This window comes from Coturnix japonica, chromosome 7 (genome assembly GCF_001577835.2).
Source record: "Coturnix japonica isolate 7356 chromosome 7, Coturnix japonica 2.1, whole genome shotgun sequence".
NCBI lineage: Eukaryota > Metazoa > Chordata > Aves > Galliformes > Phasianidae > Coturnix > Coturnix japonica.
In genome coordinates, this window is record NC_029522.1 from 17,123,785 (window position 1) to 17,139,011 (window position 15,227).

Below are 15,227 nucleotides of genomic sequence, written 5' to 3' on the forward strand. Positions count from 1 at the left end.
AGTGTGGGCTGTGTGCCAGGAATGCTGCCTCCCACTCCCAGCACCATTCATTTCTCAGGCAAATAAAGCAGGAGTGTGTCTTTCCTTCCAGTGGTAAGTGCTGACCTCAAATTATCCCAGCAGCGCATACAGGGAGCTGTATGCAAGCTATGATAACAGCTAGCAAGTTATGATCGCTGTTTTGGCTTTCTAGAAATATTAAACATTTTGTTACTGTTATTTCTAATATAGACCTCTCTGTCCCAGAGCATACTTCTGCTTTATGACTGACCTACCAAGTGTAAAGGGCAGCAGGTAAACAAGCCAGGAAACACTACTGAATTCTTCTCTCCTGAGGTAGAAATGAGCATGTTTCAGCTGGCTTGGACTAACTGAAAATATCCTATCTGGGGGCTTTCAGAACAGCCCTGTAAAATTTGATAATGGACCATTCCTTCAGAGCATTTCTAACCATGGTCTTCCCCTGCCAAGAGCAAATGCCATGTGCAGCCTGTAGATGATGTGCTTCCCCCTCTGCTTTTCTTAATCAGAGATATGTTTTCCTTTTCACCACCTACCTCTGCATAATGATGTTGGATGGTGAGATTGGCCTGTGCCTGAAATCAATTAGCTATGATGATGAATCTGATACAGACCTAAAACACTGCTAATTGAGTGCACTGAAAATGCTGATTTTATTTAGCAAGGAGCAGAAAATGCTTCCCTCACCTAGTGTTTTTCAGAGCAGCAGAAAATGAGACCTTGCTGATAGCCAATAACAGTTGATGTCTTTTTTTCTCAAATCAATTGCAATATAACTTTATTGAGTCAATTGCTGTGATGTTTTTTTCAACTGCATCAAGCAGGCAGACTTTCTGCTGCCTTGTGACGTACCCATGCATGTGCATGCACTAAGAATGCTAATTGCTTTGAATTAAAAAGCTGGAAAGGCAGCAGGAGCTCACATCTTCACATTCCCTGTGCAAATGAGCTGATGGAGCAACTGGATTTGCTCAAGCTACGAAAACCTCCAACCAAGTCTGTTTTGCTTGTTTTATTACACAGTGGTCCAACTGATTAAATACCCAGGCTTGTTCATTGAGCATTGAGACATTTTAGTTATAAATAGCAAGAAAATGAATAAGCCCAGTGTTACAATGCATGTGAGAATGTGGTTTTATTGCTGCTTTCTGATTGTTAGGGGGTGGTAGGTTGGTGTTTGTCAAGCTGTTTTGCACAGTCACAGAATTCTGGGATGTTGAACCACACTCAGTGGTTGTGAAGCTTCCAGTGGTGTTCAGAATACCGGCAATGGCAGATCAATGAGCAATTACAGAGACATAGGGTGTATGGCAAGAAGGAGAAATGTTTAATTTTCACTGGGTGAACGAAGAGGAAGGCAATCTCCTCCTTCTCATGACATGAATATTTTGCCATCTAATCTTCAAATGTGAAAGCTAGGCTTGTTTATTGTCTCAGAGGGGTGTAGAAAATCACTTATGCAAGTGGATCTGTTTATGCAGAAGAACAGCTATGAGAAATAGAATTGGAATAGATGGAAAATACATTTATTTCGTTTTTATTTTGTATTTTCCCCCATAGGAGTGAATTTTATGAATTAAAAAAAAAAAAAACAACAAACCACACTATTTGTCAAATATAAAACTTGTTTTTCCTTTTGAAAAGAACCTAAATGGATCTTTATTTCTTTTTCATCCATGAAACAATGAGATTCATTAAGGAAAGGTGCTACTAATACCATAGGAGTGCTGGGGTTCATAAGATTTTCATTGAACACAAGGCTTTTCTAACTCGGTCATGTGCACTGCAGATCCTGTAGATCTGGCTTTGTTTCCTTAGAGGGAACTGAGGAATGGTATCTCCGCATAAAGGAATTTGGGGCTGTTTTGTGGCATTTTCACATAAAGGTGGTGCATGTGGCCTCACCACGACAGGTGGCAGCAGAGGGGCAGTCTGGATGAACGGCATCTGACATGGAGGTGTGTATGGAACAAAGGAATGTCCTTCCCCCGTGTGGAAGGAATTGCACCCATTGACATTCATCAATGCTTGCTGAGCTGTTGTCCAAGCAGTGGATGTGAGCACAGTGAGGCGGTGGGTGGTGCATTTCAGCAGTGGCACAATGGGACCCCTCTGCCGGTGCAGCTATTTAGAAATGCAGCAAGCAGGCCCTTGTTCATTGCTAGTGAAAATGCAGATGTAATAGTGGTGGGCTTCTTAAATATAACTTTGTAGCTGAGAATTTGCTCTATCAAGTAGTGTTATTGTGCTCTTTGTTGTGTTTTCTGTGGAAATAAATTGGAAGCACTACTTTCAGAGAGACTTGTGTTAGAAGAGGGTGGTGAAAACCACCTTAAATTAGAACAGATAATCCAGAGGGAAAGGCCATTACTGAAATCTTGGCCCCATGAATTAATAAGGTTTTACAATAGCTTCAGTGGGACTAAAATTTCACTCCCTATCTGTGTTGATTATGAGCTGCTCGGTTTACACCTGGGGCTATAAAATGAAAAAGGATCCAATCGTGATTAGAGAGTAGGTGTGATTTGAATGGAAGGTGATTACTAAAATCTCCCTGAAGTCTTCCACCCTGCTTGCGCTGCGAGCTTTTCCTATTTATAATAGCACAGCACAGCCATCCAAGCAGAAAATGACACCAGAGAGAAAGAGTTTGCTGATTGTTCCTGATTAGGCTCAGCACTAACCTTGTAAATCTGTCTGTCAGGTCGGGCACAGGCCAGTCATCCGTAAACCCAGCGCTTCACAAAAGATTGAAAGGCTGAGAAAACTTTTGTGCTTGTGTGGCACTTGATAGCATTATTTTCTTTACTTTGTTTTTCTTTCCTTTATTTTTCTGTAAATTCATCTGGAGGGAAGAAAAAAATCTGCAGTCTTGGATGGAAAATGTTGAGCTACAACTTGACATGCTGTACATTGCTGCAGGTCCTTACCACTACATTGTGGTCACATGTTTGAGTACCTTTTTGGGTTTCCTTGTTGGATTTATGAGACTGAGAACTCTTTGAGTTTGAGCCTGTTGTGTCTGAAGGCAGTTTGTATTGGAGGGCATCTGGACAACAAAGCAGGACTGTGTTCATGCAGATATGCTTCATGTTTCCCTCTTTGTCATTACATCTAGTTGTCAACATAGTCAAGTGGGGTCTTGTAGGCAGTGATATTATTTTTTTTAACCAAGGAGCTACAGGTGAGGTCTGGTAGTTTGTCCAGATGAGCTTATTCCATCCCAAAGACAGCCGGGGCTTCTAAATTTGTACCTGCCACATAAATTGTTGTAGGCAACATGAGAGCTTATGTTAAGAGCTGGCGGTGCTGAAGTTGACTGAATGTTCCTCCTCTTCTATGGCACCTAAAAATGCCTTTGCAAAAGTGACCTTGTGGCAGATCACATCAATGCCAGTGTAAACTATAGACAGCTGCTGGATGCAAAAAAAAAAATTGCAGCAAACTGAATTAAAAATTCGGTTTTGGTCCAGGAAAGTAAACTGATTTATTTTCTAATTTACAAGCAAAATACAGTTGGTTAGATGTACAGTTTCAGGGTTACAAATTAGTGATGATGTTCTACTTGCTGTAAAATTGTCATTGAGAAAATGTCTGATACTGTTTTGGCTTAATGAGGGCTATACTTCCAAGTAGTGGAACAAGCAGATAATAGATGCTTGGGTTATTTGAGGCATAAAATGTTTTTTAGCCTAACATGAAATCATGCCTGTTTAATAATTCCAGAGTTCTATTTTGTTGCATATTCCAGGTGATCCAGGGTTACAAATACACCTTATGTATTTATTATGCTAATTACTGCCACAGCAACACACAGAAAAGTGATTTATACCTTAAAACTTTCAAACATCATATGTTCCCACAAGCTTTTTTCCTACACTCAGCTGTCATCACCATTTATATTCTATTGGAAGTGGTCTATTTTTGGACTTTTTGTATTAACCACGTATTAAGTTAACTTACATGCTTCGAATAACAGAATGACTGGGGTTGGAAAGGACCTTGCAGCCCACCCAGTCCCACCCCCTGCTGCAGGCTGGTTGTTCCCACCAGCTAAGGCTGCCCAGGGCCACATCCAGACTGGCCTTTGGCACCTCCAAGGATGTGCCTGGGCAGCTGTGCCTGGACCTCACTGCCCTCTGAGGGAAAATTTTTCTCCTAATATCTAATCTAAATGTGTCCTTTTAGTTTAAAGACATTCCCCCTTGTCCTATACTACCATACTGTGTAAAAAGTCAATTGTCTTCCTGATTTCCTGATGCTCCCTCTGAGCATTCTCATAGCCCTCTTGGCACCCTCTTTCCCCTTTGCCCTCCCTTTCCATGGACAATCTGCTAATCAGGAAATCTTTGGGATTCTCTCACAGCTCCTGTTAGGAGCTGGAGCTGCTGGTTCCTGGAGCTGCCCCTTCCAGGAAAGCTCAGAGCTGGCTCCCAGTTCTGTGATTTGGCTGCCAGCACTGCAGGCTGAGATGCGGCTGCACTGACTGTAGAGCAATTCTTACGTGTTTGGCAATACAGACTCCCCCAGGTTTGATTTACCTCAGCAGTCATTTGTAGTTTTTAAAAGCTACTGCCATGGTTAAGAACAAAGCAAAACTACAGATCAGTGCCTACACACTTATTTGTAGTGTGGGGGGCAATTCCGAGCCCATCTGGTAGCTGGTGCTTCACATGTATGTAATTGAGGCTTCCTTTCAATGTTTAGTTCTTGATGTGTATGTACAGTGTTTTTCAACTATGAACTTGAATTTTTCTGATTAGTCCTGGGTTCTGTTTGTCAACACAAATTAAACTAATGGAGCATTACTAATGCTCGATAAAAGGAATCTGTGCACTTAAACAATTCATTACTTTTAAAAGCACTTGGGAAAAAAAAACAAAACAAACAGCTTCAGTTCCATGCACCCAGATCAAGAGGGAACCTTGGGAAGGCTCCATTAGAGAGAAATAAGTGTACATGGTGACACCAGCTAGCACAAATCCATAACAAACAGTGGAAATGAAAGCTTCTACTGCTTATCTAACAGGAATCATCATCATTGTATTGGCCACTAAAGAAATCTCTGCAATGGTGTCATGTTACCTCGAGGAAATGGAGCACGTGTTTATGGCTAAATTAAGTCTCATAATTTAAATTTGGTAGCAGATATATTTTTAAGTGCATTGTTAGAACTGAATTTATTGCAAAGAGTGTTAGGATGACATATGGGGAGAAGACAGCGCAGACTGCTCCTGTTGGGAGTGCTGCATTCCATCCTCGTATGGGTACACTCACGTTTGTGAAACTGCGCTTCTTATAGCATTCTAAGAACTGCTGAGATAAATCTGTTGCCAACTGTCTGATGTGTTCTATGGAGCTGCAGATCCCCCAGATGAAGCTGCCTGACCCACTGTGAGTTACTGCTCAAAACAAATGTGTGTCTTAGCGTTACAGAAAACTGAGGATAAATGTATGGATCAGGGATGGTGGTGAATGTGGGCTTTTCTCAAGTCTCATTATTATTTGACACAGTGTTCAAATATACCAAGAGTTGTAGCTGGAGTGTGTCACTTGCAGTAGAAATTCTGCAGCCTAGTTTCCAAATTTCATAAGCCTCCCCTAAAATTTCTGTGTCTGGTCATTGTATATAAGTCTTGGTTGGAATGTTGTCTGTGACTTTTTCTGCTGTATCCATTATTGGCCAGATGATAAATCATCCAGGTGGGAAGGAGGGTTGTGCCATCCTAACATCAGTGATCCTTCATCAGTGCCAAACTCTGTGGTCATATTCATGTGCTTTTTTTGGTATGAAGTGACACTCTGTCTCTCCCTAGCTTGATTTCTTCCACTTCTTTAGTGCTTATATGGAACAAAACATTATTACTCTTACTGTACAAGTGAATTAAGCTGCAAGCTGTGATTCAGCTAAAACAAACAAAAGACAAACCCATGCTCCCTTAGTGAGAGAATTTCTGTTCTGCTTGCTTTCTAACGTTATACTGCCTTAGTAACATAATGGGGCATTTCTGTGGGCCAGTCAGTGAAGAAAATCTTTCAACTACTCAGAAATAAATAAAATTTGAATAGAAATTTTCCCCTGAAGTAAAAAATGTCAGAGACTCAACTTGACAAATGTTGGGGAAAAAACACAGCCACAAAACATTCATAGCAAGTACTTCAGGTAAAAATCCTTTGGTGAAGTGTTTTGCTGTTAACCTATCTACATTTTAATTGTAAGGATTCCCTTATTTCTTTCTGGGAAGGCTCTTTGGGGAAGAATTTGTGGGAGGGAGAACTGGTGAGGAGAAGATGGAAGTTCATCTTCTGATGAACTGTCACCCCATCCTCTCTGCATATGCTGAGGAACCTCAGCATGCTTCTCATCTTGTTTCTGTATTTCATGAGCACTTTGCCAACCTGTGTGTACATGTGACTAAAACTTTTCTGGTGCGCTTGTTTCTGTTTTCTTTAAAATTGTTTGCAGTACATTAAGCTTTTTTTTTTTTTTTTTTCTTTAAATGGCCTTACTGAAGTTATGCTGCATAAAAAAAATCAACGGTTAAATACTTTCAAAGTGAAGGGAATGAAAATGAAGAGAATGAAATATGATTGATGATCAGTGTGAGCTGGAAAGGGAAAACATGGGCAGGTGGTGGTGTTAATACTGACAGTTTTTCGTTTACTTACTGAAGTGGCAGTCCCAGCATTCGAATGCAATGTGATATACTCCTCTGAATTGATATTTCTCTTGGGTTTAGCAGAAGATAAAAGTGCAAGCTTGTTTTCCATGACATTTCCAGCACAGCAATTTCCAAAGCATAAAAAAATAAAGCATTTCATCATCTAAAATGTCCAGGAAATAATCATCTATCACAAACGAGACAACTTCATGTGCCAAGTGCTTTCTCTCCTTACAGCCTAGAAATCAAAATGTAAACTTTTAAGGGCTGTGAATTGTTCTCCTAGGTAAAATATGTTGGTCCCCATGGAACCTTCACACCAAGGTGTGACCAAGCATTCTACCAGGTTTCTGCCTCATTGTACATACTAGGAAACACCCAGACCCAAGGCTGATGCAAATCTTCGGGGTATAAGATCTGTAGGATCAAAGTGGGTTGGGAAATTCTTCATTTGTATCCCCTCAGTAAGCACACTGTGAGGGTAGTCTTTTACTCAGAGATAGCAAGGACCAGCCAGCATCCTCAATTGGAAGGGCTTCCTTGCTAGTCTCTGCATCCCTAATTTTGCTGCAAAGGAGTCTCATCAACATCCCATTTTTGGCTTGGTTTTCCAGTTGAGATGCACTTTTCTTATTGGATTAAATATTTTTCTGCTTATTTACTGTATCATTGGATTAATTAGTTTGTTTGTAGTTTATTTTCATGGACAGGGTGCTTGGAGTGAAAGTTAGTGTTAAGGAATATCTCTGAAAGTCAAGATGGGAGACAGCACCGGGATCTTAAGTGCTAAAGTGAATAAAGAATATTTCCTAAGCCAGTATGTGTTCACTAGGTGTACCTGCATTTTCTTTCTCACTTTTTAGCAAATGGCTTTGCCCTGTAGCAGGGCAGCAGAAGCAATTCCACCGTAGGAACCTTGATTGCACTCATGACATGTGTTGGGGGTAAAGAGTAAGCATTATCAGTTTGCATTTGCTTAACCTTATTGTTCTGAGCACATGGATGGATGTGTGGTCTATGTGATGCCTGTGGGACTCACCTCCCTCTGAGCTGCAAATATGTGCCGATATCTCATATTAAGTACGTTTTTATCTTGTGTGTGTTTTTCTTAATCCTATTTCTCTAGTGCATAAACTGATAGACAATAGCTCCTGTCAAATACTGGCATGCAAAGCTTAGTTTATTTTCCTGTTGATACTGAGAAAAAAGCTCATTGTATCTTGTGTTCAAAAAGCCTTTTAAAGGGATCTGTGAACCACTGCGTAATTTATTTCACCTAATTAACACAAGCCAATACTTTTTACAAGTAATTAAATCAGTTTAAAAATGTTTCACAGCTCACCCGTCTGTTCGAAGTAACAGCTGAATTGCAGCAAAGTACAAATTAAAAAGCAGACTTCTGTAACCTGCACTTCTAAGTGCATGCCAACACTTGCATTGTGTGCATGTATGTTCCTCTATTAAAAATGTAGTTTCAATTATGTGCTGAATATATTCTTTATTCTGGCACATTACTTTCATCCCATGCATAGGAATGCTGAATCCAAGGAACAAGGCAGTAAATAAGACTGGCTTTTAAAGACCAATTAGAGCAGCCCATCGTCAACCTTGCCATCAGTTGAGTTTGTAATTCAAAGTACAGACCTGCTGTAAATGGCTGGAATAAAATAGTGCCTGGGAAGTACCAAGTCATTCTTGTTCCTACATAATAGGACTCTCCAGAGACAGTAACACTTCATTTCACAAACCAGCCTGCAGCTGAAGTTTAATAAAACCAGAAGCTAAGTGTTTCCAAAGTGATGGCAAACTTCAGATAAAGCCTCAGTGGACCTCGATGTCTTCCTCCTGATTGGTCAGGACTTTTCTGTGGCTTTTGTGAGGGGGAATTTAGGTGAAGTTCATTAACCAGGGACTTTAAAGATTACATGGGTATGTCGATACCTGCTCTGTCTGTAGTTACTCCAGCTCTGCTGTCTTGCTATCTGCTTCAGATAGCAAAAGTAAATTTTCTGTTTCAAATGTGATAATATAAGACAAATTGTCCTGTCTGGTGAAAGGAATCCAATATCCCACTCCCTGAGACATCAGAAATTGAGAAGGAGGGAAAAGCACTGCTGTGCTCAGTCTTCATGCAAATACACTTGTAACAGGTTCAGTGCTGGATGCTTGGTTGTTAGAAAGATGTGAGGCAAGGGCAGGCAATGTTGGGAGCAGGAACGGATATAAAGATTAAAGCAATGAAACTGTGGATGGAGATGTACTTGATTAAGTTAAAATGTGGGGGAAAAAACACATTGTTTTGAATTCTTGTAAGATATTTAAGTTTATATGAGGAAAGGTAAAAGAAATAAGGAAAACAAAAAACACATATATATTGGGAAAATGTCTGATAGTGAGATCTGTTAGGCTGTACAGTGATCTCTGCAGACACAAGCAAGATGAAAGATGATAGAACTTTTCATGTACTTAAAACCTCAACCAGGCGATGATGCAGAAAAGGCTCTTGAAAGAGCAGTTGTGTATTCTGTATGTTTTGTAAGACTGCTTGTCCTCTAAATCACACTGGGCTATGTGGGGCTCTAAACTCCTCAGGTAGAGGCCATCACTTTGTGTTCCAATTTTATGGCTGTTTTGGGTGGATACATTGGTTGGTGAGATCATGTGTCCTGTAAAAGTGGAAGGAAAATGAGAAGCATGGGGGAAACAGCAGCAAAGTGTATAATATTAGAAGTGCAGAAGAAAAAAATCAAGGGGAAATAAAATTACTCTAAATTAAAGGTCATTGGGATTCTCCTAGGTGAAGGAAGTTTAGGAAGTTTATAATGCCATTTTTTCTCCAATGCAGTAACTGCAAAAATAAAGGCATCTTAGGGAATGAAAAAGAAGTGATTGCAAGGAGCAGACATGGCCCTACGGGGCTCCTGTTCTGCTGGTGGCATGTCTTTTTTAGTGCTGCCAAACAGACTTTTTATGAGCAGAATATAACATGTTAATGAACTGACAGAGAATGCTCTCCTGCCACAAGTTAAGTGCTGAACAGCTCACAGACCCATAGGTCTTGTGCTCTACTTTGTATTCATAAGGATTGTGTTTAAGGGGAAACTGGAGAGGTTGATCCTTGACTTGTTTTCTTGCTTGCATTTGGTAAGAGATGAAGTTTCTGGTGATTAAAGAACTGCCTGGATTATAGTGCTCTTCCTCAGAAATCAAGGTGCTAGCCCAGGTGACTTTACTTTGAACAGGAGTAAGACCTAAGTTGGACACAGAGCATCAAATTCAGCTCTTTTAAACACATGCACAAATCCCCCTGACACTGATTTGCATTGTGACTTGGATCAGATCCGATTTGCTTCACAAAGCTCAATCCAGCTGTAATCTGCAGTACAGCAGATAATGGAGCCCAGTTTTTTATTCCATTATCTCTGAATATGTATGAGGGTAAGATCTGATGGATAATGGATTACTGCAGAAATGTCTTACAATTCAAGATTCTTTTTGAGGAGGGATTTTTATGAAGTTGCATAAATAATAAAAAAAAGTTAGAATGTTTCAAATGTTTTATTCCTTTCTGCTCTTGTTATACTTTGGCACTGCTTTCTTTTAACGTGTTCCTATAAATGTTCTAAGTTGCTTTAGAAGAGGACTATTTTGTATGCCACTATGCCTTTACAGCTGGGCTACATGATCTTAGTGGTCTTTTCCAACCTTATTGGTTCTACATCTTATCATGTCTCCTTCCTCTTTGTGTGAGTGCTAAACTGGAGGCCAGTCACCAGGATCAGAGTCCAGGTACTGGCTGCGGCCTCTCACTCTATGGCTGCTGTCATTGCTGAGAGGACAGATGTCGCACTAAATAATTCTGTGTTCTGGGCATCCTGCCGCTTCTTCAGGAGCACTCCAGGGAGCTCTCAGCTTCCTACTTTTACTGCTGTACTGAGGCACCTGAAGATGTGCTATCTTCTGCAGTCTTTAAAAGATCATGGAGTAAAGAAACTCCCAATGGAAAAAAAGGATTATGAGATCATAATCATTCTGGCTGCAGATGTGGTAGATAATGCCTAGGACAACTCAAATTTGGGTATTAGCTCGCCCCAAATAAAAGTTGCCTGCATCACAAAACCATTGCACATAATTCTGCACAGCTTGACGTGTAACGCTGCCTTTGCAGAAGAAATGTTCAAGGATAAATCTTGCGTGAAAAGTAAATCACCTCTTGCTCTCCTTAGCTCTTTCAGGTGAGGCAGAGCTATAATGTAAAGTCAGCTGATGTGCAGACCTAGCAGAAAAATGGACCTTTTTTTTTCCTGAGTTAGGCTGTCATCAGAGGAGGTGCTTGAGACAACTCTAGTACGGGTGCAGTTGAATCAATAAGACATATTCATTATTCTTTTTCAGATGACTCTCCTGCTTTACTTTCATAAATTGCTCTTTTTAACACGGGAAAAGTAAGCAGGGATTATTCAGTAGAATGTTTCATGTCATATGTGGCACTTTGCTGTTTCAATTGGATAGCGTCGGCAGTTTTCTTTAATATATTGTTTTCACTTAAGGCAGTAAAAAGTTCTTTGGAAATCTATGACAATCAATTAAGTAAATGAGAAAATAGAATGCTTGTAATTAAGATAATCAAGCTACATGAAATCTACCCTACAAGTGCTAATATCTGTATATCTCCAAGCTGTATATTAATTAAGCACCATGTAAGTGTTGCAATTAGACTTAGGCGGCTGTAGTGAAAATGAGAAAAATCTGCACATGATTGGAGGGGTTTTTACTGCACACGAAGCTCCAAGTTGTTTGAAAGCTCTCCTTGCTGTAACTTGTAAGGTGGCAGTGTCACTGCAGGCACTTCAGGGTGCCTGATTAGTCTGTAGCAGCCTCCAGCTGCTCCTGAGAGAGGTGGCCTCAGGAAAAAGCCTGCAAATGTGGTTTGTGGTGTTCTTCATCTTGAGTAAGTTTGTTGCCTCCATTCTCTGTTCAGTTTTGGATTGGTGGGCTCTGAAGCCAGTGGTCAAAAAGGTTAGAAACTGAGTTCTGATCAGGAAGTTGAGAAGGTGAGGGTGGAAGGAGAGGAATCTGCTTTTACAGGATAACATTCTTCCCTGTGAAAAGTGAGCCTATTTATTGATATCATGCTTTCAGATAATACCTCTATGTTTCTAGAAAGAAATGAAGAAAATTGTACATAACACCTTTAGTTTTTCATGTAGCTTTGCTCTTTTAATTTCTTTTCTTCCCTCCCCCCCCCCCATTATTTGACATAGATACAAAAATGTAGTATCTCATATCTTGATTCTCACTAGTTCATGGAGCAAAAGGACTTCATATCGCTTTTACGATTTTGCTTTCCCTCTTTCCTTATTTTGATGTGAAAACCCTAAGGCCTCCCAGGCCTTCCCACCTGAAACATGGCATCTTAATGTGCTTGGATCAGGAGCAAAGCCCCACACTAGACAAACAAGATAAGCTGAGTGCATGCAGAATGTGCTTCCTCATTAATCTTCCTGGTTGGGGCATGTGGAAGCAGGAGCCCTGTGACTATGTGTGAGGAGGACCCCTTTTGACTGCTTCCTGTTGGTGCCTGTAGATGCCCTTCCAGCATGTTTGTTGTGGTTTAATGAGATGAGGGTTTGGGGATGCTTATGTTTTTTTTTCCTATAGGTAGCTTTTGGATTGCTGTAAGCACACCAGGTACCAGGAGGTTCCTCATGTTACAGGACTAGTGAAGCCAAATAGCTCCTCCACTTTGAGGCTTGCAAACTGGTTGCATGAGCTGGGGATGCCAAAGCAGATGAGAAGCTTGTCTGCTAATTTGCTAGATATTGCCATGGCTATTTTAAGCCAGATGAAGTAGTATGCCTGATCAGTATGGACATCAGCTTATGCTGTTGTGCTAACAGTAATATTTTTGTGTATATATATATATATATATATTTTTTTTTTTCCCAATCATTTTTCTAGAATCTGCTTTTACAGAATAATCTTTCTCATGAAAAATCAGCCTATTTATTGGTATCATACTTTCAGATAATACCACTTACGTTCCTAGAAAGAAATGAAGAAAACTATGTGACACCTTTGATTTTCCATTTGACCTTGTTGTTCTTTTTTTTTTTTTATTATTATTATTTGACATCGATACAAAAAAATAGTATCTTGATTAGCAGCTTTGCTGGCAACCCCACAAAACTGTAAATAATACTTTAATCTAAAAGAATGCACTCCTACAGACACTGAAGATAAAACAATATATACAATTTAGACAAATAAATACATAAGTACAGCCAGTCGTATATAATGATACACCTAAAGTTCGGTTACTGTTGACAAGCTTTTCTAGTTAATTATACTCTTCATTTACAAATGCCATTGCCATCTACATTATAAAGACAAAGAAATCCTCCATAACAAATCAAAACTGATACTTCAGATTATTCTTAGGAAAGACAGAAAATGAATCTTGAGACTTCTGTCTAAATACCCATATGAGTTTAGCTAAAATTGTTTTGTCTCTCCAAAAGAGAGACATTTTCCCATAGATTCTTAGTTTAGTGTGCTTTGTTAGCATATGCTTTGAAATAAAAATATGATTACTTCACAGTTTTGAAGTGACTAGAAGCCAGAAGATCTTAACCAAATTGTCATTTGCCCCATGCCCAGTGAAACAAAATGACCTTTAAGGAGCAAACACTTCTTTTGTATAAAGGAAGCTCAATGCAAACACTGTTGTTTGTTAACAGTACCCAAGGTGACACAGATTCTTCTGAGTGAAAGGGAGAGTAAAACCCATGCCGTCCATGACTTGATGTATGGCTGTCATGGTTTCCCTTTCTAGCTCTAGTTTGAAATACTGCAATCTAAGCAAAGAGAATAATCTCTATGTGTAACAATCTAGTGAAGCCTGGTATGAGAAAACTAATAGAAGTAGAAAATTAGGTTTTGTAGATTTAAATTCACTTGACAGTAAAAGAAAAAAGTCTTGTACATTCAGAAGTTAGGGCACACATGCTTAAGGCTCTTGAAACACTGGACAAATATAATGCCTAATTCAGCTCCATGCATAACAGAATACTACATAGCAAGCAGACCTACACATATATACAGCTGAATACAGAAGAAAATGCCTTAGGAATATGTACATAGTTTCCAAGGTGAAAATTTACATTGTCATTGAAGATCTATCTATTTATAAATGGCAGGAAATATATTTTTCAAGATGTTATTTTCAAGGTGCACGATCCAATTATTAATGCAGTCTACTTCTACTAGGAGAAATTCAAGGCTGCTGTGCTACTTGAGCCCTGAGGTATCAGGACTGGGAGCCCTGCCATCCTTGGTGTTACTAGCCACAGACTAGAATCGCCTGCAGAAGAATTAAGGCCACCAAATCCATATGGTTGTGGATTCAGAAACCCCAAATTACAATACAGTAACAACAAATGGTAGAAGAGATTGCAAGCTTGGTTGTAATTACTACAAAGTGTGCCCCTGGTATGATTGCATTCATGCTCTGTGACCTACTGAGGGCTGGGGATGAATTCCACCCTAGTTTTCTTTCCCTAACTGTGTATTTTGGGACCTGGTTAAGAAAAGCTGAATTTCACTCTCTGTGTGTTTCTTATATGCAATTAGTTGGACCTTGTTTTGTTGGAGTTCTGAATTTGTAAGGAAGCAAGAGCAAATTTAACAAGGACTGGGTCAACTAGAGAAGGATAAATCTTAATTATGCTGCAGGAGAGTCAGTATTTTTGTATAAAATTTACTGATTTTCATGAGGTCCTGTTGATTAGCAATAACTCCAGGGCTATCTGTTGTGTAGCTTCACCTTTTAGATTTGAAGCAGATCTCTGAGGCATTTATTGTATGTGGCTCAAATGCCAGGTACCCTTCGCCTTATTTACAAGTAATTTCCTTTTAAACAATAGTGTTGTGCCTGTGAATAAGACTCGCAATGTGTCTCGCAACTGCAAACCTTTTGGGGTAGCATCCTCATTCAATTGCTATTGTTATAAAGTACTATGTACACCAATGGCAAAGTCAGTATAGAGTTTTCCTTTAAATTCTGGTTCAGTTAATTTCTGACAACTTTATAGACATCTTGAATAACATACATTCTTAACAGTTTTTCATGTCACATATATCTCCCACTGAAATGAATGGAGTCTATGTGTGTGCTGTGGATGGTGTGAGTAACCCAGAACTAATAATACACTTGGTGAGTTTTATACCTGTGGCTTGCCTATGAATTCCTCATTTCAAGTTACTTGCTAAGCAATATCACATTTTAGTTCTTTTTTGAAAGGCAGTGCTGAGTACGGATGGTATGAACATATCGAAGAATTTTTCAGGAAATAATTTTCATCACATCTCATTAACATTCCTATTTAGAACATATAAGTACATTACAAAACATGAATACAATCTTGCATATTTGATTTTTATCATATGCTCTGTGAATCTCTCAAGTTCTGGTGCTTTTTGGAGCATTGGTCCTGTGGTGGAGAGCTGCAGATTGCTTACAAAGGAAAGAAGGTTTTTTTTAAA